The 18,523-nt window shown below is 48.4% G+C and overlaps 35 non-coding genes across 35 annotated transcripts; 4 read left to right on the top strand and 31 right to left on the bottom strand.

Annotated features, from left to right (window-relative positions):
- Window positions 1-77: 77 nt before the first annotated feature.
- LOC140265762 (U5 spliceosomal RNA) lies at window positions 78-189 on the bottom strand. The gene has a single exon (XR_011906457.1). It is a non-coding gene; the product is annotated as a U5 spliceosomal RNA (small nuclear RNA).
- A 386-nt stretch (window positions 190-575) lies between these two features.
- LOC140320264 (U2 spliceosomal RNA) lies at window positions 576-766 on the bottom strand. Its single transcript, XR_011918129.1, has one exon. It is a non-coding gene; the product is annotated as a U2 spliceosomal RNA (small nuclear RNA).
- A 249-nt stretch (window positions 767-1,015) lies between these two features.
- LOC140265655 (U5 spliceosomal RNA) lies at window positions 1,016-1,129 on the bottom strand. Its single transcript, XR_011906359.1, has one exon. It is a non-coding gene; the product is annotated as a U5 spliceosomal RNA (small nuclear RNA).
- Window positions 1,130-1,538: 409 nt separating this feature from the next.
- On the bottom strand, window positions 1,539-1,729 carry LOC140266501 (U2 spliceosomal RNA). The gene has a single exon (XR_011907126.1). It is a non-coding gene; the product is annotated as a U2 spliceosomal RNA (small nuclear RNA).
- A 274-nt stretch (window positions 1,730-2,003) lies between these two features.
- Window positions 2,004-2,117, bottom strand: LOC140320812 (U5 spliceosomal RNA). The gene has a single exon (XR_011918591.1). It is a non-coding gene; the product is annotated as a U5 spliceosomal RNA (small nuclear RNA).
- A 388-nt stretch (window positions 2,118-2,505) lies between these two features.
- LOC140266186 (U2 spliceosomal RNA) lies at window positions 2,506-2,696 on the bottom strand. The gene has a single exon (XR_011906836.1). It is a non-coding gene; the product is annotated as a U2 spliceosomal RNA (small nuclear RNA).
- A 275-nt stretch (window positions 2,697-2,971) lies between these two features.
- Window positions 2,972-3,085, bottom strand: LOC140265717 (U5 spliceosomal RNA). The gene has a single exon (XR_011906416.1). It is a non-coding gene; the product is annotated as a U5 spliceosomal RNA (small nuclear RNA).
- A 386-nt stretch (window positions 3,086-3,471) lies between these two features.
- On the bottom strand, window positions 3,472-3,662 carry LOC140320228 (U2 spliceosomal RNA). The gene has a single exon (XR_011918096.1). It is a non-coding gene; the product is annotated as a U2 spliceosomal RNA (small nuclear RNA).
- A 263-nt stretch (window positions 3,663-3,925) lies between these two features.
- LOC140265761 (U5 spliceosomal RNA) lies at window positions 3,926-4,037 on the bottom strand. Its single transcript, XR_011906456.1, has one exon. It is a non-coding gene; the product is annotated as a U5 spliceosomal RNA (small nuclear RNA).
- A 409-nt stretch (window positions 4,038-4,446) lies between these two features.
- On the bottom strand, window positions 4,447-4,637 carry LOC140320200 (U2 spliceosomal RNA). Its single transcript, XR_011918071.1, has one exon. It is a non-coding gene; the product is annotated as a U2 spliceosomal RNA (small nuclear RNA).
- Window positions 4,638-4,912: 275 nt separating this feature from the next.
- Window positions 4,913-5,026, bottom strand: LOC140320811 (U5 spliceosomal RNA). Its single transcript, XR_011918590.1, has one exon. It is a non-coding gene; the product is annotated as a U5 spliceosomal RNA (small nuclear RNA).
- A 384-nt stretch (window positions 5,027-5,410) lies between these two features.
- On the bottom strand, window positions 5,411-5,601 carry LOC140320277 (U2 spliceosomal RNA). The gene has a single exon (XR_011918141.1). It is a non-coding gene; the product is annotated as a U2 spliceosomal RNA (small nuclear RNA).
- A 275-nt stretch (window positions 5,602-5,876) lies between these two features.
- Window positions 5,877-5,990, bottom strand: LOC140320809 (U5 spliceosomal RNA). Its single transcript, XR_011918589.1, has one exon. It is a non-coding gene; the product is annotated as a U5 spliceosomal RNA (small nuclear RNA).
- Window positions 5,991-6,374: 384 nt separating this feature from the next.
- LOC140266283 (U2 spliceosomal RNA) lies at window positions 6,375-6,565 on the bottom strand. Its single transcript, XR_011906926.1, has one exon. It is a non-coding gene; the product is annotated as a U2 spliceosomal RNA (small nuclear RNA).
- Window positions 6,566-6,814: 249 nt separating this feature from the next.
- On the bottom strand, window positions 6,815-6,928 carry LOC140320717 (U5 spliceosomal RNA). The gene has a single exon (XR_011918505.1). It is a non-coding gene; the product is annotated as a U5 spliceosomal RNA (small nuclear RNA).
- Window positions 6,929-7,312: 384 nt separating this feature from the next.
- On the bottom strand, window positions 7,313-7,503 carry LOC140266437 (U2 spliceosomal RNA). The gene has a single exon (XR_011907068.1). It is a non-coding gene; the product is annotated as a U2 spliceosomal RNA (small nuclear RNA).
- Window positions 7,504-7,752: 249 nt separating this feature from the next.
- On the bottom strand, window positions 7,753-7,864 carry LOC140265738 (U5 spliceosomal RNA). Its single transcript, XR_011906435.1, has one exon. It is a non-coding gene; the product is annotated as a U5 spliceosomal RNA (small nuclear RNA).
- A 409-nt stretch (window positions 7,865-8,273) lies between these two features.
- Window positions 8,274-8,464, bottom strand: LOC140266282 (U2 spliceosomal RNA). Its single transcript, XR_011906925.1, has one exon. It is a non-coding gene; the product is annotated as a U2 spliceosomal RNA (small nuclear RNA).
- Window positions 8,465-8,739: 275 nt separating this feature from the next.
- Window positions 8,740-8,853, bottom strand: LOC140320807 (U5 spliceosomal RNA). Its single transcript, XR_011918587.1, has one exon. It is a non-coding gene; the product is annotated as a U5 spliceosomal RNA (small nuclear RNA).
- A 384-nt stretch (window positions 8,854-9,237) lies between these two features.
- LOC140266281 (U2 spliceosomal RNA) lies at window positions 9,238-9,428 on the bottom strand. The gene has a single exon (XR_011906924.1). It is a non-coding gene; the product is annotated as a U2 spliceosomal RNA (small nuclear RNA).
- A 275-nt stretch (window positions 9,429-9,703) lies between these two features.
- Window positions 9,704-9,817, bottom strand: LOC140320806 (U5 spliceosomal RNA). Its single transcript, XR_011918586.1, has one exon. It is a non-coding gene; the product is annotated as a U5 spliceosomal RNA (small nuclear RNA).
- Window positions 9,818-10,226: 409 nt separating this feature from the next.
- LOC140320354 (U2 spliceosomal RNA) lies at window positions 10,227-10,417 on the bottom strand. Its single transcript, XR_011918211.1, has one exon. It is a non-coding gene; the product is annotated as a U2 spliceosomal RNA (small nuclear RNA).
- Window positions 10,418-10,692: 275 nt separating this feature from the next.
- Window positions 10,693-10,806, bottom strand: LOC140265813 (U5 spliceosomal RNA). The gene has a single exon (XR_011906503.1). It is a non-coding gene; the product is annotated as a U5 spliceosomal RNA (small nuclear RNA).
- Window positions 10,807-11,182: 376 nt separating this feature from the next.
- Window positions 11,183-11,373, bottom strand: LOC140320192 (U2 spliceosomal RNA). The gene has a single exon (XR_011918062.1). It is a non-coding gene; the product is annotated as a U2 spliceosomal RNA (small nuclear RNA).
- Window positions 11,374-11,443: 70 nt separating this feature from the next.
- LOC140266165 (U1 spliceosomal RNA) lies at window positions 11,444-11,607 on the top strand. The gene has a single exon (XR_011906819.1). It is a non-coding gene; the product is annotated as a U1 spliceosomal RNA (small nuclear RNA).
- Window positions 11,608-12,212: 605 nt separating this feature from the next.
- LOC140265694 (U1 spliceosomal RNA) lies at window positions 12,213-12,376 on the top strand. The gene has a single exon (XR_011906394.1). It is a non-coding gene; the product is annotated as a U1 spliceosomal RNA (small nuclear RNA).
- Window positions 12,377-12,983: 607 nt separating this feature from the next.
- Window positions 12,984-13,147, top strand: LOC140266088 (U1 spliceosomal RNA). Its single transcript, XR_011906755.1, has one exon. It is a non-coding gene; the product is annotated as a U1 spliceosomal RNA (small nuclear RNA).
- Window positions 13,148-13,749: 602 nt separating this feature from the next.
- Window positions 13,750-13,913, top strand: LOC140320667 (U1 spliceosomal RNA). Its single transcript, XR_011918458.1, has one exon. It is a non-coding gene; the product is annotated as a U1 spliceosomal RNA (small nuclear RNA).
- A 1,416-nt stretch (window positions 13,914-15,329) lies between these two features.
- LOC140320683 (U5 spliceosomal RNA) lies at window positions 15,330-15,443 on the bottom strand. Its single transcript, XR_011918474.1, has one exon. It is a non-coding gene; the product is annotated as a U5 spliceosomal RNA (small nuclear RNA).
- A 384-nt stretch (window positions 15,444-15,827) lies between these two features.
- LOC140320296 (U2 spliceosomal RNA) lies at window positions 15,828-16,018 on the bottom strand. Its single transcript, XR_011918157.1, has one exon. It is a non-coding gene; the product is annotated as a U2 spliceosomal RNA (small nuclear RNA).
- A 249-nt stretch (window positions 16,019-16,267) lies between these two features.
- On the bottom strand, window positions 16,268-16,381 carry LOC140265653 (U5 spliceosomal RNA). Its single transcript, XR_011906358.1, has one exon. It is a non-coding gene; the product is annotated as a U5 spliceosomal RNA (small nuclear RNA).
- A 409-nt stretch (window positions 16,382-16,790) lies between these two features.
- LOC140266500 (U2 spliceosomal RNA) lies at window positions 16,791-16,981 on the bottom strand. The gene has a single exon (XR_011907125.1). It is a non-coding gene; the product is annotated as a U2 spliceosomal RNA (small nuclear RNA).
- Window positions 16,982-17,244: 263 nt separating this feature from the next.
- LOC140265760 (U5 spliceosomal RNA) lies at window positions 17,245-17,356 on the bottom strand. Its single transcript, XR_011906455.1, has one exon. It is a non-coding gene; the product is annotated as a U5 spliceosomal RNA (small nuclear RNA).
- A 386-nt stretch (window positions 17,357-17,742) lies between these two features.
- Window positions 17,743-17,933, bottom strand: LOC140266509 (U2 spliceosomal RNA). Its single transcript, XR_011907133.1, has one exon. It is a non-coding gene; the product is annotated as a U2 spliceosomal RNA (small nuclear RNA).
- A 249-nt stretch (window positions 17,934-18,182) lies between these two features.
- On the bottom strand, window positions 18,183-18,296 carry LOC140265652 (U5 spliceosomal RNA). Its single transcript, XR_011906357.1, has one exon. It is a non-coding gene; the product is annotated as a U5 spliceosomal RNA (small nuclear RNA).
- Window positions 18,297-18,523: the final 227 nt, after the last annotated feature.

Below are 18,523 nucleotides of genomic sequence, written 5' to 3'. Positions count from 1 at the left end.
CTCTACTCAGGGAAGTCACTCTGCAGAGGAACAAGATTTCTTTTGCACAGACAGAAAGGGCTTCACCCGCAAAGGTAAAGGTAAAGGTAAAGCCTGCCAAAAATAGAATCAACTCATTAGTGCTGCTCTCCACGGAAGTCTTTAGTAAAAGGCGAAAGACTTGTACGTTATGAAGAGAAACCAGAGTACGATTATCCGTCACTGCGGGAGCAGGGCACCAGGCCAGTTGGCATAGCCACCTTCCCCATTGTGAGCTTTTCTTGGTTGAGACGCTTGCTCCCCCTTGCTCCTCGGCTGCCCAAGTAGGAGCAATCGTGCCCTATTCGATGGCTGCCTTGTCTTTTACTCTGTGCAAAAGACAAGGCAGCCACAAACACCACGGGAAACACCGTATTGAGGCTTTGTTCTGAGCGCTCATTCGGTGTCGCGTTTCTTTCAAGCAATTCTCCCGGTTAGCCCGCACTCGGCTCGCTCCCAGAGCCGTGTTAAAGTCTGCCTCGCATTCAGTCCCTTTTCTCAGCAGACTAAAAGAAACTTCCATCCTGCACCACTTTTTGCTTTTTCACAAGAGCAGAGAAGAGCGCACCGTTCCCAGCGGCACTGCAGTACCAGGTCGATGCTTGGAGTGAATGGAACAAGCTCCTTTTTCAACTCCTGTTCCTAAAAATCCATTTAATATGTAGTCCTCGTATAGAGGACATATCAGATATTAAACTGATAAGAACAGATACTACACTTGATCTTAGCCAAAAGGCCGAGAAGCGATAACTGTCCACTGGTTCACGTCCGAGGGCCCTTCCTGGCACAATGCGCACTTGTCGCGGTGTTCTTTATATGGCCATAGGTGGCCAGAGAGTCACTGAGCACTCTTCAACCCTTTTAAATGGTATAACTTTGCACTCCCGCGAGCACCATTCAAGCAACATCGGCACAGTCACAACAAGTAAGGCGACTCTACTCAGGGAAGTCACTCTGCAGAGGAACAAGATTTCTTTTGCACAGACAGAAAGGGCTTCACCCGCAAAGGTAAAGCCTGCCAAAAAAAGAAACAACTCATTAGTGCTGCTCTCCACGGAAGTCTTTAGTAAAAGGCGAAAGACTTGTACGTTATGAAGAGAAACCAGAGTACGATTATCCGTCACTGCGGGAGCAGGGTACCAGGCCAGTTGGCATAGCCATCTTCCCCATGGTGAGCTTTTCTTGGTTGAGACGCTTGCTCCCCCTTGCTCCTCGGCTGCCCAAGTAGGAACAATCGGGCCCTATTCGATGGCTGCCTTGTCTTTTACTCTGTGCAAAAGACAAGGCAGCCACAAACACCACGGGAAACACGGTATTGAGGCTTTGTTCTGAGCGCTCATTCGGTGTCGCGTTTCTTTCAAGCAATTCTCCCGGTTAGCCCGCACTCGGCTCGCTCCCAGAGCCGTGTTAAAGTCTGCCTCGCATTCACTCCCTTTTCTCAGCAGACTAAAAGAAAATTTCATCTTGGGCTCCCTGAAACTTCCATCCTGCACCCCTGTTTGCTTTTTCACAAGAGCAGAGAAGAGCGCACCGTTCCCAGCGGCACTGCAGTACCGGGTCGATGCTTGGAATGAACGGAGCAAGCTCCTTTTTCAACTCCTGTTCCTAAAAATCCATTTAATATGTAGTCCTCGTATAGAGGACATATCAGATATTAAACTGATAAGAACAGATACTACACTTGATCTTAGCCAAAAGGCCGAGAAGCGATAACTGTCCACTGGTTCACGTCCGAGGGCCCTTCCTGGCACAATGCGCACTTGTCGCGGTGTTCTTTTTATGGCCATAGGTGGCCAGAGAGTCACTTTGCACCTCCGCCCACCCGCTGCACTGAGCACTCTTCAGCCCTTTTAAATGGTATAACTTTGCACTCCCGCGAGCACCATTCAAGCAACATCGGCACAGTCACAACAAGTAAGGCGACTCTACTCAGGGAAGTCACTCTGCACAGGAAGAGATTTCTTTTGCACAGACAGAAAGGGCTTCACCCGCAAAGGTAAAGCCTGCCAAAAATAGAAACAACTCATTAGTGCTGCTCTCCACGGAAGTCTTTAGTAAAAGGCGAAAGACTTGTACGTTATGAAGAGAAACCAGAGTACGATTATCCGTCACTGCGGGAGCAGGGCACCAGGCCAGTTGGCATAGCCACCTTCCCCATGGTGAGCTTTGCTTGGTTGAGACGCTTGCTCCCCCTTGCTCCTCGGCTGACCAAGTAGGAACAATCGGGCCCTATTCGATGGCTGCCTTGTTTTTTACTCTGTGCAAAAGACAAGGCAGCCACAAACACCACGGGAAACACCGTATTGATTGAGGCTTTGTTCTGAGCGCTCATTCGGTGTCGCGTTTCTTTCAAGCAATTCCCGGTTAGCCCGCACTCGGCTCGCTCCCAGATCCGTGTTAAAGTCTGCCTCGCATTCACTCCCTTTTCTCAGCAGACTAAAAGAAAATTCCATCCTGCACCACTTTTTGCTTTTTCACAAGAGCAGAGAAGAGTGCACCGTTCCCAGCGGCACTGCAGTACCGGGTCGATGCTTGGAGTGAACGGAGCAAGCTCCTTTTTCAACTCCTGTTCCTAAAAATCCATTTAATATGTAGTCCTCGTATAGAGGACATATCAGATATTAAACTGATAAGAACAGATACTACACTTGATCTTAGCCAAAAGGCCGAGAAGCGATAACTGTCCACTGGTTCACGTCCGAGGGCCCTTCCTGGCACAATGCGCACTTGTCGCGGCGTTGTTTTTATGGCCATAGGTGGCCAGAGAGTCACTTTGCACCTCCGCCCACCCGCTGCACTGAGCACTCTTCAGCCCTTTTAAATGGTATAACTTTGCACTCACGCGAGCACCATTCAAGCAACATCGGCACAGTCACAACAAGTAAGGCGACTCTACTCAGGGAAGTCACTCTGCACAGGAACAAGATTTCTTTTGCACAGACAGAAAGGGCTTCACCCGCAAAGGTAAAGCCTGCCAAAAATAGAAACAACTCATTAGTGCTGCACTCCACGGAAGTCTTTAGTAAAAGGCGAAAGACTTGTACGTTATGAAGAGAAACCAGAGTACGATTATCCGTCACTGCGGGAGCAGGGCACCAGGCCAGTTGGCATAGCCACCTTCCCCGTGGTGAGCTTTGCTTGGTTGAGACGCTTGCTCCCCCTTGCTCCTCGGCTAACCAAGTAGGAACAATCGGGCCCTATTCGATGGCTGCCTTGTTTTTTACTCTGTGCAAAAGACAAGGCAGCCACAAACACCACGGGAAACACCGTATTGAGGCTTTGTTCTGAGCGCTCATTCGGTGTCGCGTTTCTTTCAAGCAATTCTCCCGGTTAGCCCGCACTCGGCTCGCTCCCAGAGCCGTGTTAAAGTCTGCCTCGCATTCACTCCCTTTTCTCAGCAGACTAAAAGAAACTTCCATCCTGCACCACTTTTTGCTTTTTCACAAGAGCAGAGAAGAGCGCACCGTTCCCAGCGGCACTGCAGTACCGGGTCGATGCTTGGAGTGAACGGAGCAAGCTCCTTTTTCAACTCCTGTTCCTAAAAATCCATTTAATATGTAGTCCTTGTATAGAGGACATATCAGATATTAAACTGATAAGAACAGATACTACACTTGATCTTAGCCAAAAGGCCGAGAAGCGATAACTGTCCACTGGTTCACGTCCGAGGGCCCTTCCTGGCACAATGCGCACTTGTCGCGGTGTTCTTTTTATGGCCATAGGTGGCCAGAGAGTCACTGAGCACTCTTCAACCCTTTTAAATGGTATAACTTTGCACTCCCGCGAGCACCATTCAAGCAACATCGGCACAGTCACAACAAGTAAGGCGACTCTACTCAGGGAAGTCACTCTGCAGAGGAACAAGATTTCTTTTGCACAGACAGAAAGGGCTTCACCCGCAAAGGTAAAGGTAAAGGTAAAGCCTGCCAAAAATAGAATCAACTCATTAGTGCTGCTCTCCACGGAAGTCTTTAGTAAAAGGCGAAAGACTTGTACGTTATGAAGAGAAACCAGAGTACGATTATCCGTCACTGCGGGAGCAGGGCACCAGGCCAGTTGGCATAGCCACCTTCCCCATTGTGAGCTTTTCTTGGTTGAGACGCTTGCTCCCCCTTGCTCCTCGGCTGCCCAAGTAGGAGCAATCGTGCCCTATTCGATGGCTGCCTTGTCTTTTACTCTGTGCAAAAGACAAGGCAGCCACAAACACCACGGGAAACACCGTATTGAGGCTTTGTTCTGAGCGCTCATTCGGTGTCGCGTTTCTTTCAAGCAATTCTCCCGGTTAGCCCGCACTCGGCTCGCTCCCAGAGCCGTGTTAAAGTCTGCCTCGCATTCACTCCCTTTTCTCAGCAGACTAAAAGAAAATTTCATCTTGGGCTCCCTGAAACTTCCATCCTGCACCACTGTTTGCTTTTTCACAAGAGCAGAGAAGAGCGCACCGTTCCCAGCGGCACTGCAGTACCGGGTCGATGCTTGGAGTGAACGTAGCAAGCTCCTTTTTCAACTCCTGTTCCTAAAAATCCATTTAATATGTAGTCCTCGTATAGAGGACATATCAGATATTAAACTGATAAGAACAGATACTACACTTGATCTTAGCCAAAAGGCCGAGAAGCGATAACTGTCCACTGGTTCACGTCCGAGGGCCCTTCCTGGCACAATGCGCACTTGTCGCGGTGTTCTTTTTATGGCCATAGGTGGCCAGAGAGTCACTTTGCACCTCCGCCCACCCGCTGCACTGAGCACTCTTCAGCCCTTTTAAATGGTATAACTTTGCACTCCCGCGAGCACCATTCAAGCAACATCGGCACAGTCACAACAAGTAAGGCGACTCTACTCAGGGAAGTCACTCTGCACAGGAACAAGATTTCTTTTGCACAGACAGAAAGGGCTTCACCCGCAAAGGTAAAGCCTGCCAAAAATAGAAACAACTCATTAGTGCTGCTCTCCACGGAAGTCTTTAGTAAAAGGCGAAAGACTTGTACGTTATGAAGAGAAACCAGAGTACGATTATCCGTCACTGCGGGAGCAGGGCAACAGGCCAGTTGGCATAGCCACCTTCCCCATGGTGAGCTTTGCTTGGTTGAGACGCTTGCTCCCCCTTGCTCCTCGGCTAACCAAGTAGGAACAATCGGGCCCTATTCGATGGCTGCCTTGTTTTTTACTCTGTGCAAAAGAGAAGGCAGCCACAAACACCACGGGAAACACCGTATTGAGGCTTTGTTCTGAGCGCTCATTCGGTGTCGCGTTTCTTTCAAGCAATTCCCGGTTTGCCCACACTCGGCTCGCTCCCAGAGCCGTGTTAAAGTCTGCCTCGCATTCACTCCCTTTTCTCAGCAGACTAAAAGAAACTTCCATCCTGCACCACTTTTTGCTTTTTCACAAGAGCAGAGAAGAGCGCACCGTTCCCAGCGGCACTGCAGTACCAGGTCGATGCTTGGAGTGAATGGAGCAAGCTCCTTTTTCAACTCCTGTTCCTAAAAATCCATTTAATATGTAGTCCTTGTATAGAGGACATATCAGATATTAAACTGATAAGAACAGATACTACACTTGATCTTAGCCAAAAGGCCGAGAAGCGATAACTGTCCACTGGTTCACGTCCGAGGGCCCTTCCTGGCACAATGCGCACTTGTTGCTGTGTTCTTTTTATGGCCATAGGTGGCCAGAGAGTCACTTTGCACCTCCGCCCACCCGCTGCACTGAGCACTCTTCAGCCCTTTTAAATGGTATAACTTTGCACTCCCGCGAGCACCATTCAAGCAACATCGGCACAGTCACAACAAGTAAGGCGACTCTACTCAGGGAAGTCACTCTGCACAGGAACAAGATTTCTTTTGCACAGACAGAAAGGGCTACACCCGCAAAGGTAAAGCCTGCCAAAAATAGAAACAACTCATTAGTGCTGCTCTCCACGGAAGTCTTTAGTAAAAGGCGAAAGACTTGTACGTTATGAAGAGAAACCAGAGTACGATTATCCGTCACTGCGGGAGCAGGGCACCAGGCCAGTTGGCATAGCCACCTTCCCCGTGGTGAGCTTTGCTTGGTTGAGACGCTTGCTCCCCCTTGCTCCTCGGCTAACCAAGTAGGAACAATCGGGCCCTATTCGATGGCTGCCTTGTTTTTTACTCTGTGCAAAAGACAAGGCAGCCACAAACACCACGGGAAACACCGTATTGAGGCTTTGTTCTGAGCGCTCATTCGGTGTCGCGTTTCTTTCAAGCAATTCCCGGTTTGCCCACACTCGGCTCGCTCCCAGAGCCGTGTTAAAGTCTGCCTCGCATTCACTCCCTTTTCTCAGCAGACTAAAAGAAACTTCCATCCTGCACCACTTTTTGCTTTTTCACAAGAGCAGAGAAGAGCGCACCGTTCCCAGCGGCACTGCAGTACCGGGTCGATGCTTGGAGTGAACGGAGCAAGCTCCTTTTTCAACTCCTGTTCCTAAAAATCCATTTAATATGTAGTCCTCGTATAGAGGACATATCAGATATTAAACTGATAAGAACAGATACTACACTTGATCTTAGCCAAAAGGCCGAGAAGCGATAACTGTTCACTGGTTCACGTCTGAGGGCCCTTCCTGGCACAATGCGCACTTGTCCCGGTGTTCTTTTTATGGCCATAGGTGGCCAGAGAGTCACTGAGCACTCTTCAACCCTTTTAAATGGTATAACTTTGCACTCCCGCGAGCACCATTCAAGCAACATCGGCACAGTCACAACAAGTAAGGCGACTCTACTCAGGGAAGTCACTCTGCACAGGAACAAGATTTCTTTTGCACAGACAGAAAGGGCTTCACCCGCAAAGGTAAAGCCTGCCAAAAATAGAAACAACTCATTAGTGCTGCTCTCCACGGAAGTCTTTAGTAAAAGGCGAAAGACTTGTACGTTATGAAGAGAAACCAGAGTATGATTATCCGTCACTGCGGGAGCAGGGCACCAGGCCAGTTGGCATAGCCACCTTCCCCGTGGTGAGCTTTGCTTGGTTGAGACGCTTGCTCCCCCTTGCTCCTCGGCTAACCAAGTAGGAACAATCGGGCCCTATTCGATGGCTGCCTTGTTTTTTACTCTGTGCAAAAGAGAAGGCAGCCACAAACACCACGGGAAACACCGTATTGAGGCTTTGTTCTGAGCGCTCATTCGGTGTCGCGTTTCTTTCAAGCAATTCCCGGTTTGCCCACACTCGGCTCGCTCCCAGAGCCGTGTTAAAGTCTGCCTCGCATTCACTCCCTTCTCTCAGCAGACTAAAAGAAACTTCCATCCTGCACCACTTTTTGCTTTTTCACAAGAGCAGAGAAGAGCGCACCGTTCCCAGCGGCACTGCAGTACCGGGTCGATGCTTGGAGTGAACGGAGCAAGCTCCGTTTTCAACTCCTGTTCCTAAAAATCCATTTAATATGTAGTCCTCGTATAGAGGACATATCAGATATTAAACTGATAAGAACAGATACTACACTTGATCTTAGCCAAAAGGCCGAGAAGCGATAACTGTCCACTGGTTCACGTCCGAGGGCCCTTCCTGGCACAATGCGCACTTGTCCCGGTGTTCTTTTTATGGCCGTAGGTGGCCAGAGAGTCACTGAGCACTCTTCAACCCTTTTAAATGGTATAACTTTGCACTCCCGCGAGCACCATTCAAGCAACATCGGCACAGTCACAACAAGTAAGGCGACTCTACTCAGGGAAGTCACTCTGCACAGGAACAAGATTTCTTTTGCACAGACAGAAAGGGCTTCACCCGCAAAGGTAAAGCCTGCCAAAAATAATCAACTCATTAGTGCTGCTCTCCACGGAAGTCTTTAGTAAAAGGCGAAAGACTTGTACGTTATGAAGAGAAACCAGAGTACGATTATCCGTCACTGCGGGAGCAGGGCACCAGGCCAGTTGGCATAGCCACCTTCCCCATGGTGAGCTTTTCTTGGTTGAGACGCTTGCTCCCCCTTGCTCCTCGGCTGCCCAAGTAGGAGCAATCGGGCCCTATTCGATGGCTGCCTTGTCTTTTACTCTGTGCAAAAGACAAGGCAGCCACAAACACCACGGGAAACACCGTATTGAGGCTTTGTTCTGAGCGCTCATTCGGTGTCGCGTTTCTTTCAAGCAATTCTCCCGGTTAGCCCGCACTCGGCTCGCTCCCAGAGCCGTGTTAAAGTCTGCCTCGCATTCACTCCCTTTTCTCAGCAGACTAAAAGAAAATTTCATCTTGGGCTCCCTGAAACTTCCATCCTGCACCACTGTTTGCTTTTTCACAAGAGCAGAGAAGAGCGCACCGTTCCCAGCGGCACTGCAGTACCGGGTCGATGCTTGGAGTGAACGGAGCAAGCTCCTTTTTCAACTCCTGTTCCTAAAAATCCATTTAATATGTAGTCCTCGTATAGAGGACATATCAGATATTAAACTGATAAGAACAGATACTACACTTGATCTTAGCCAAAAGGCCGAGAAGCGATAACTGTCCACTGGTTCACGTCCGAGGGCCCTTCCTGGCACAATGCGCACTTGTCGCGGTGTTCTTTTTATGGCCATAGGTGGCCAGAGAGTCACTTTGCACCTCCGCCCACCCGCTGCACTGAGCACTCTTCAGCCCTTTTAAATGGTATAACTTTGCACTCCCGCGAGCACCATTCAAGCAACATCGGCAGAGTCACAACAAGTAAGGCGACTCTACTCAGGGAAGTTACTCTGCACAGGAACAAGATTTCTTTTGCACAGACAGAAAGGGCTTCACCCGCAAAGGTAAAGCCTGCCAAAAATAGAAACAACTCATTAGTGCTGCTCTCCACGGAAGTCTTTAGTAAAAGGCGAAAGACTTGTACGTTATGAAGAGAAACCAGAGTACGATTATCCGTCACTGCGGGAGCAGGGCACCAGGCCAGTTGGCATAGCCACCTTCCCCGTGGTGAACTTTGCTTGGTTGAGACGCTTGCTCCCCCTTGCTCCTCGGCTAACCAAGTAGGAACAATCGGGCCCTATTCGATGGCTGCCTTGTTTTTTACTCTGTGCAAAAGAGAAGGCAGCCACAAACACCACGGGAAACACCGTATTGAGGCTTTGTTCTGAGCGCTCATTCGGTGTCGCATTTCTTTCAAGCAATTCCCGGTTTGCCCACACTCGGCTCGCTCCCAGAGCCGTGTTAAAGTCTGCCTCGCATTCACTCCCTTTTCTCAGCAGACTAAAAGAAACTTCCATCCTGCACCACTTTCTGCTTTTTCACAAGAGCAGAGAAGAGCGCACCGTTCCCAGCGGCACTGCAGTACCGGGTCGATGCTTGGAGTGAACGGAGCAAGCTCCTTTTTCAACTCCTGTTCCTAAAAATCCATTTAATATGTAGTCCTCGTATAGAGGACATATCAGATATTAAACTGATAAGAACAGATACTACACTTGATCTTAGCCAAAAGGCCGAGAAGCGATAACTGTCCACTGGTTCACGTCCGAGGGCCCTTCCTGGCACAATGCGCACTTGTCGCGGTGTTCTTTTTATGGCCATAGGTGGCCAGAGAGTCACTTTGCACCTCCGCCCACCCGCTGCACTGAGCACTCTTCAGCCCTTTTAAATGGTATAACTTTGCACTCCCGCGAGCACCATTCAAGCAACATCGGCACAGTCACAACAAGTAAGGCGACTCTACTCAGGGAAGTCACTCTGCACAGGAACAAGATTTCTTTTGCACAGACAGAAAGGGCTTCACCCGCAAAGGTAAAGCCTGCCAAAAATAGAAACAACTCATTAGTGCTGCTCTCCACGGAAGTCTTTAGTAAAAGGCGAAAGACTTGTACGTTATGAAGAGAAACCAGAGTACGATTATCCGTCACTGCGGGAGCAGGGCACCAGGCCAGTTGGCATAGCCACCTTCCCCGTGGTGAGCTTTGCTTGGTTGAGACGCTTGCTCCCCCTTGCTCCTCGGCTAACCAAGTAGGAACAATCGGGCCCTATTCGATGGCTGCCTTGTTTTTTACTCTGTGCAAAAGAGAAGGCAGCCACAAACACCACGGGAAACACCGTATTGAGGCTTTGTTCTGAGCGCTCATTCGGTGTTGCGTTTCTTTCAAGCAATTCTCCCGGTTAGCCCGCACTCGGCTCGCTCCTAGAGCCGTGTTAAAGTCTGCCTCGCATTCACTCCCTTTTCTCAGCAGACTAAAAGAAAATTTCATCTTGGGCTCTCTGAAACTTCCATCCTGCACCACTGTTTGCTTTTTCACAAGAGCAGAGAAGAGTGCACCGTTCCCAGCGGCACTGCGGTACCGGTTTGATGCTTGGAGTGAACGGAGCAAGCTCCTTTTTCAACTCCTGTTCCTAAAAATCCATTTAATATGTAGTCCTCATATAGAGGACATATCAGATATTAAACTGATAAGAACAGATACTACACTTGATCTTAGCCAAAAGGCCGAGAAGCGATAACTGTCCACTGGTTCACGTCCGAGGGCCCTTCCTGGCACAATGCGCACTTGTCGCGGTGTTCTTTTTATGGCCATAGGTGGCCAGAGAGTCACTTTGCACCTCCGCCCACCCGCTGCACTGAGCACTCTTCAGCCCTTTTAAATGGTATAACTTTGCACTCCCGCGAGCACCATTCAAGCAACATCGGCACAGTCACAACAAGTAAGGCGACTCTACTCAGGGAAGTCACTCTGCACAGGAACAAGATTTCTTTTGCAAAGACAGAAAGGGCTTCACCCGTAAAGGTAAAGCCTGCCAAAAATAGAAACAACTCATTAGTGCTGCTCTCCACGGAAATCTTTAGTAAAAGGCGAAAGACTTGTACGTTATGAAGAGAAACCAGTGTATGATTATCCGTCACTGCGGGAGCAGGGCAGCAGGCCAGTTGGCATAGCCACCTTCCCCATGGTGAGCTTTGCTTGGTTGAGACGCTTGCTCCTCGGCTGACCAAGTAGGAACAATCGGGCCCTATTCGATGGCTGCCTTGTCTTTTACTCTGTGCAAAAGACAAGGCAGCCACAAACACCACGGGAAACACCGTATTGAGGCTTTGTTCTGAGCGCTCATTCGGTGTCGCGTTTCTTTCAAGCAATTCTCCCGGTTAGCCCGCACTCGGCTCGCTCCCAGAGCCATGTTAAAGTCTGCCTCGCATTCACTCCCTTTTCTCAGCAGACTAAAAGAAACTTCCATCCTGCACCACTGTTTGCTTTTTCACAAGAGCAGAGAAGAGCGCACCGTTCCCAGCGGCACTGCAGTACCGGGTCGATGCTTGGAGTGAACGGAGCAAGCTCCTTTTTCAACTCCTGTTCCTAAAAATCCATTTCATATGTAGTCCTCGTATAGAGGACATATCAGATATTAAACTGATAAGAACAGATACTACACTTGATCTTAGCCAAAAGGCTGAGAAGCGATAACTGTCCACTGGTTCACGTCCGAGTGAGGCACCTGGGAAAGAGGTATCAGCCTCAGACATTTCCAATTCATACTTACCTGGCAGGAGAGACACCATGATCAAGAAGGTGGTTCACTCAAGGCGAGGCTCAGTCATTGCACACCGACTATACTGACCCTTGCCAATTCCCCAAATGTGGGAATCTCGACTGCATAATTTCTGGTAGTGGGGGACTGCGTTCGCGCTTTCCCCTGATTTGGCTGTTTAACATGAATATTTCTGGTCTACATTACCCTTTTTTGACCTTGTGTCACTGTTTTAACAACACCTTACCATTTTTAAAATGGATGTTTAGTAAGGTATGCTGAATGCTGCAGCATGTCTACACAACAGATATGCAAATGCGTAGATGTCAGGTGAGGTCATACAGTGCAGTCACCCCAGGCAGGTGGGCATTGCCTTAGAGATGGGGAGGAACAAAATGAAAAAAAGAGGACATGTGACCACTGAAGTGGATGTTTAGCAAGGTTTGCCAAATGCTGCAGCATGTCTGCACTGGAAATATGCAGCCGCTCAGCCGTGAGGGTTTGCCTAAACTGAGAAATTTCCCAGTGTGGGTGTGGCTTTAGAGATGGGGAGGAGGGGAAAGCAATACATTTGTGCTGCAAGTTCCTTGGTCGTTTAAAAGAAGAAATGAACAGAAAGATAATGAAAAGCCTTACTGTTTTAATCTGCAAACGTTTTAGTTTCGGGGTAGCTGCTGCTGCTGGCATGGCACACCAGACAGTTGAAGTTGCAGCACCGTCTGGCCGAGTGAGGCACCTGGGAAAGAGGTATCAGCCTCTGACATTTCTAACTCATACTTACCTGGCAGGAGAGACACCATGATCAAGAAGGTGGTTCACTCAAGGCGAGGCTCAGTCATTGCACACCGACTGTACTGACCCTTGCGAATTCCCCAAATGTGGGAATCTCGACTGCATAATTTCTGGTAGTGGGGGACTGTGTTCGCGCTTTCCCTTGATTTGGCTGTTCAACATCAGTATATCTCATCTAAAATTCCCGTTTTTGACCTTGTGTCACTGTTTTAACAACACCTTGCCGTCTTTAAAATGGATGTTTAGTAAGGTACGCTGAATGCTGCAGCATGTCTACACAACAGATATGCAGCTGCGCAGTTGTCAGGTGAAGTCATACAGTGCAGTCACCCCAGGCAGGTGGGCATTGCCTTAGAGATGGGGAGGAACAAAATGAAAAAAGAGGACATGTGTCTAATGAAGTGGATGTTTAGCAAGGTTTGCCAAATGCTGCAGCATGTCTGCACTGGAGATATGCAGCTGCCCAGCCGTGAGGGTTTGCCTCAACTGGGAAATTTTCCAGTGTGGGTGGGTGTGGCTTTAGAGATGGGGAGGAGGGGAAAGAAATACGTTTGTGCTGCAAGTTCCTTGGTTGTTTAAAAGAAGAAGTGATCAGAAAGATAATGAAAAGCCTTACTGTTTAATCTGCAAACATTTTAGTTTCGGGGTAGCTGCTGCTGCTGGCATGGCACACCAGACAGTTGAAGTTGCAGCACCGTCCGGCCGAGTGAGGCACCTGAAAAAGAGGTATCTGCCTCTGACATTTCCAATTCATACTTACCTGGCAAGAGAGACACCATGATCAAGAAGGTGGTTCACTCAAGGCGAGGCTCAGTCATTGCACACCGACTGTACTGACCCTTGCGAATTCCCCAAATGTGGGAATCTCGACTGCATAATTTCTGGTAGTGGGGGACTGCGTTCGCGCTTTCCCTTGATTTGGCTGTTTAACATGAATATTTCTGCTCTACATTACCCTTTTCTGACCTTGTGTCACTGTTTTATAACACCTTGCCGTCTTTACAATGGATGTTTAGCAAGGTTTGCCAAATGCTGCAGCATGTCTACACAACAGATATGCAGCTGCGCAGTTGTCAGGTGAGGTCATACAGTGCAGTCACCCCAGGCAGGTGGGCATTGCCTTAGAGATGGGGAGGAACAAAATTAAAAAAAGAGGACATGTGACCACTGAAGTGGATGTTTAGCAAGGTTTGCCAAATGCTGCAGCATGTCTGCACTGGAGATATGCAGCTGCCCAGCCGTGAGGGTTTGCCTCAACAGAAATTTCCCAGTGTGGGTGTGGCTTTAGAGATGGGGAGGAGGGGAAAGAAATACATTTGTGCTGCAAGTTCCTTGGTTGTTTAAAAGAAGAAGTGATCAGAAAGATAATGAAAAGCCTTACTCTTTTAATCTGCAAACGTTTTAGTTTCGGGGTAGCTGCTGCTGCTGGCATGGCACACCAGACAGTTGAAGTTGCAGCACCGTCTGGCCGAGTGAGGCACCTGGGAAAGAGGTATCAGCCTCTGACATTTCCAACTCATACTTACCTGGCAGGAGAGACACCATGATCAAGAAGGTGGTTCACTCAAGGCGAGGCTCAGTCATTGCACACCGACTGTACTGACCCTTGCGAATTCCCCAAATGTGGGAATCTCGACTGCATAATTTCTGGTAGTGGGGGACTGCGTTCGCGCTTACCCCTGATTTGGCTGTTTAACATGAATATTTCTGATCTACTTTACCCTTTTTTGACCTTGTGTCACTGTTTTATAACACCTTGCCATTTTTAAAATGGATGATTAGTAAGGTACGCTGAAGGTTTGCCAAATGCTGCTATATGATAGCCGATAAAGTCACTGCTAACGTCACACAGGAAACCAACTTACTGCTGCTAAAGGTGCTTCTTCAAAGGTGCTCCAGAGCTTCACTGTCGCACCACTCTTCTGGGTTTTGTTTCAGTCATTAGAAGCCAAACTATTGCTTTTATAGGTTACTTTTAATCAAATTTTAAGCCTCTAATGATGGAGAGCAGTTCATTCAGTCCTGACTAGAACCAGAAAATATCACCATATTAGTCCAGTGCTCAGGTCTCTGCACTGGCTTTCTGTCGCTCAGAGAATAGACTTTAAAACAGTTCTATTTAGCTGTGCACATGACAACTGAAAGTATTTTATTTGCACTCTTCGCTTTTAAGTTAATTAATTAGTTATTTTCTATCTTTTATGGAATTATTTTATTGGCCTTTTTGTGATTTTATGTAGCTGTAAAGCAATTTTGTTTACGAATTGTGCTCTACAAATAAACTTGCCTTGCCTTTCCTCAACCTAAAAGGAGCTTTCCATTTGTGGGGCTTCTGCAGGCCCCTCCCCGTCTTCTGCCTCACCTGACTGCTGTCCACCATTCAGGGGTTTTGGTGGTAAATTTGAATTTCCCAGCCTAGCTGTTTTAAATAGCTCATCAACTGCCTCTGACTGCCCTCCATTTCCACCTCCTTCCTGTATTTTTAGGGATTTCAACTTGTTGGCAAAAGATTTTGGGCAATCTCTGAAGAGGTTGTTTTATTCTCCACAGAGATTGCACTTTCTGCCATTCGTACACTCTTCGATGGTGTGACCAATTTCTCTACATTTGCGACAAAATACCTTTGTGCAGGCGTCCAACAGATGCCCATGCTCCCCACACGGCAGAGTTTCGGCTGTCCCTGGTAGTGGATGTAGCCTCTGTTTTTCTCCAAGACAATCATGGGTGGGAGATGTTTCAGGCCTTAGAAGCCCTGGGGGTCTTGCCATTGTTGGATGGGGACCCTCCAGGTGCAATTCCAAATGCCATTGCAGTATTTCAACCTGCAATGAGCAAGAAAGCAAAAACAACCAAAAACATTTTGATAAAGAATTTTAACTACAATATAGTTGGAAAACTTTAATCAAGCACAAAAATACCTCTTAAGCACAGGTTCTTAATGCCAAAGCATGCACAAAATCAAGGACACAGAGAAGGCAATCATAGTCTTAACCAAAAGATAGAGAAACAACAAATAAGAATCTACTTGGCTCTACTCTACTCCGAGAAGTCACTCTGCACAGCAAAATGATTTTCTTTTGCACAAACAGAAAAGACTTAGCCCGCAAAGGTAAAGCCATCCAAAAATAGAAACAACTCATTAGTGCTGCTCTCCACGGAAGTCTTTAGTAAAAGGCGAAAGACTTGTACGTTATGAAGAGAAACCAGAGTACGATTATCCGTCACTGCGGGAGCAGGGCACCAGGCCAGTTGGCATAGCCACCTTCCCCGTGGTGAGCTTTGCTTGGTTGAGACGCTTGCTCCCCCTTGCTCCTCGGCTGACCAAGTAGGAACAATCGGGCCCTATTCGATGGCTGCCTTGTCTTTTACTCTGTGCAAAAGACAAGGCAGCCACAAACACCACGGGAAACACCTTATTGAGGCTTTGTTCTGAGCGCTCATTCGGTGTCGCGTTTCTTTCAAGCAATTCCCGGTTTGCCCACACTCGGCTCGCTCCCAGAGCCGTGTTAAAGTCTGCCTCGCATTCACTCCCTTTTCTCAGCAGACTAAAAGAAACTTCCATCCTGCACCACTTTTTGCTTTTTCACAAGAGCAGAGAAGAGCGCACCGTTCCCAGCGGCACTGCAGTACCGGGTCGATGCTTGGAGTGAACGGAACAAGCTCCTTTTTCAACTCCTGTTCCTAAAAATCTATTTAATATGTAGTCCTCGTATAGAGGACATATCAGATATTAAACTGATAAGAACAGATACTACACTTGATCTTAGCCAAGAGGCCGAGAAGCTATAACTGTCCACTGGTTCACGTCCGAGGGCCCTTCCTGGCACAATGCGCACTTGTCCCGGTGTTCTTTTTATGGCCATAGGTGGCCAGAGAGTCACTGAGCACTCTTCAACCCTTTTAAATGGTATAACTTTGCACTCCCGCGAGCACCATTCAAGCAACATCGGCACAGTCACAACAAGTAAGGCGACTCTACTCAGGGAAGTCACTCTGCACAGGAACAAGATTTCTTTTGCACAGACAGAAAGGGCTTCACCCGCAAAGGTAAAGCCTGCCAAAAAAAGAAACAACTCATTAGTGCTGCTCTCCACGGAAGTCTTTAGTAAAAGGCGAAAGACTTGTACGTTATGAAGAGAAACCAGAGTACGATTATCCGTCACTGCGGGAGCAGGGTACCAGGCCAGTTGGCATAGCCATCTTCCCCATGGTGAGCTTTTCTTGGTTGAGACGCTTGCTCCCCCTTGCTCCTCGGCTGCCCAAGTAGGAACAATCGGGCCCTATTCGATGGCTGCCTTGTCTTTTACTCTGTGCAAAAGACAAGGCAGCCACAAACACCACGGGAAACACGGTATTGAGGCTTTGTTCTGAGCGCTCATTCGGTGTCGCGTTTCTTTCAAGCAATTCTCCCGGTTAGCCCGCACTCGGCTCGCTCCCAGAGCCGTGTTAAAGTCTGCCTCGCATTCACTCCCTTTTCTCAGCAGACTAAAAGAAAATTTCATCTTGGGCTCCCTGAAACTTCCATCCTGCACCCCTGTTTGCTTTTTCACAAGAGCAGAGAAGAGCGCACCGTTCCCAGCGGCACTGCAGTACCGGGTCGATGCTTGGAATGAACGGAGCAAGCTCCTTTTTCAACTCCTGTTCCTAAAAATCCATTTAATATGTAGTCCTCGTATAGAGGACATATCAGATATTAAACTGATAAGAACAGATACTACACTTGATCTTAGCCAAAAGGCCGAGAAGCGATAACTGTCCACTGGTTCACGTCCGAGGGCCCTTCCTGGCACAATGCGCACTTGTCGCGGTGTTCTTTTTATGGCCATAGGTGGCCAGAGAGTCACTGAGCACTCTTCAACCCTTTTAAATGGTATAACTTTGCACTCCCGCGAGCACCATTCAAGCAACATCGGCACAGTCACAACAAGTAAGGCGACTCTACTCAGGGAAGTCACTCTGCAGAGGAACAAGATTTCTTTTGCACAGACAGAAAGGGCTTCACCCGCAAAGGTAAAGGTAAAGGTAAAGCCTGCCAAAAATAGAATCAACTCATTAGTGCTGCTCTCCACGGAAGTCTTTAGTAAAAGGCGAAAGACTTGTACGTTATGAAGAGAAACCAGAGTACGATTATCCGTCACTGCGGGAGCAGGGCACCAGGCCAGTTGGCATAGCCACCGTCCCCATGGTGAGCTTTTCTTGGTTGAGACGCTTGCTCCCCCTTGCTCCTCGGCTGACCAAGTAGGAACAATCGGGCCCTATTCGATGGCTGCCTTGTCTTTTACTCTGTGCAAAAGACAAGGCAGCCACAAACACCACGGGAAACACCGTATTGAGGCTTTGTTCTGAGCGCTCATTCTGTGTCGCGTTTCTTTCAAGCAATTCTCCCGGTTAGCCCGCACTCGGCTCGCTCCCAGATCCGTGTTAAAGTCTGCCTCGCATTCACTCCCTTTTCTCAGCAGACTAAAAGAAAATTCCATCCTGCACCACTTTTTGCTTTTTCACAAGAGCAGAGAAGAGTGCACCGTTCCCAGCGGCACTGCAGTACCGGGTCGATGCTTGGAATGAACGGAGCAAGCTCCTTTTTCAACTCCTGTTCCTAAAAATCCATTTAATATGTAGTCCTCGTATAGAGGACATATCAGATATTAAACTGATAAGAACAGATACTACACTTGATCTTAGCCAAGAGGCCGAGAAGCTATAACTGTCCACTGGTTCACGTCCGAGGGCCCTTCCTGGCACAATGCGCACTTGTCCCGGTGTTCTTTTTATGGCCATAGGTGGCCAGAGAGTCACTGAGCACTCTTCAACCCTTTTAAATGGTATAACTTTGCACTCCCGCGAGCACCATTCAAGCAACATCGGCACAGTCACAACAAGTAAGGCGACTCTACTCAGGGAAGTCACTCTGCACAGGAACAAGATTTCTTTTGCACAGACAGAAAGGGCTTCACCCGCAAAGGTAAAGCCTGCCAAAAAAAGAAACAACTCATTAGTGCTGCTCTCCACGGAAGTCTTTAGTAAAAGGCGAAAGACTTGTACGTTATGAAGAGAAACCAGAGTACGATTATCCGTCACTGCGGGAGCAGGGTACCAGGCCAGTTGGCATAGCCATCTTCCCCATGGTGAGCTTTTCTTGGTTGAGACGCTTGCTCCCCCTTGCTCCTCGGCTGCCCAAGTAGGAACAATCGGGCCCTATTCGATGGCTGCCTTGTCTTTTACTCTGTGCAAAAGACAAGGCAGCCACAAACACCACGGGAAACACGGTATTGAGGCTTTGTTCTGAGCGCTC

This window comes from Leuresthes tenuis, unplaced genomic scaffold (assembly GCF_036924035.1).
Source record: "Leuresthes tenuis unplaced genomic scaffold, fLeuTen1.0.hap1 SCAF_12, whole genome shotgun sequence".
NCBI lineage: Eukaryota > Metazoa > Chordata > Actinopteri > Atheriniformes > Atherinopsidae > Leuresthes > Leuresthes tenuis.
This window is presented reverse-complemented; position numbering and strand designations above follow the sequence as displayed.